Raw genomic sequence first — 450 nt, forward strand, 5'->3', positions numbered from 1 at the left:
GCTTCCCTTCTCTCACTCCTTGTTAATTCTTCCTTCCTGCACCGTCCCCCTACTCGGGCGGGACATTCTTCACAAACTTCATGCTACTATCAGGCTCGCTCCAACTTCTTTCCAACAACACCCATCACTCCTCCCCCTCCTTTATATAGATGAGCCTCCTAATACCCCCTTTCCCATCTCTCCCTGCACCAGTAGACCCACAAATATGGGATACCTCAAAACCTGTGGTGGCCACACCCCCCACTCCCAGCAAAATCCAGTTAAAGGATGGGTCTCACTTCCCAGCCAGACCTCAATTTCCTATCTCCCCAACCCACCGTAAGAGTCTTAAGCCCATAATCGACAGGCTGCATGAACAAAACCTATTAATTCCTACCAATTCTCCCTGCAACACCGCTATCTTACCTGTCTGAAAACCTCTGGGGCTTATCACAGTCCAAGATCTCCACA

The sequence above is a fragment of the Suricata suricatta genome, chromosome 7 (assembly GCF_006229205.1).
Source record: "Suricata suricatta isolate VVHF042 chromosome 7, meerkat_22Aug2017_6uvM2_HiC, whole genome shotgun sequence".
Classification (NCBI taxonomy): Eukaryota; Metazoa; Chordata; class Mammalia; order Carnivora; family Herpestidae; genus Suricata; species Suricata suricatta.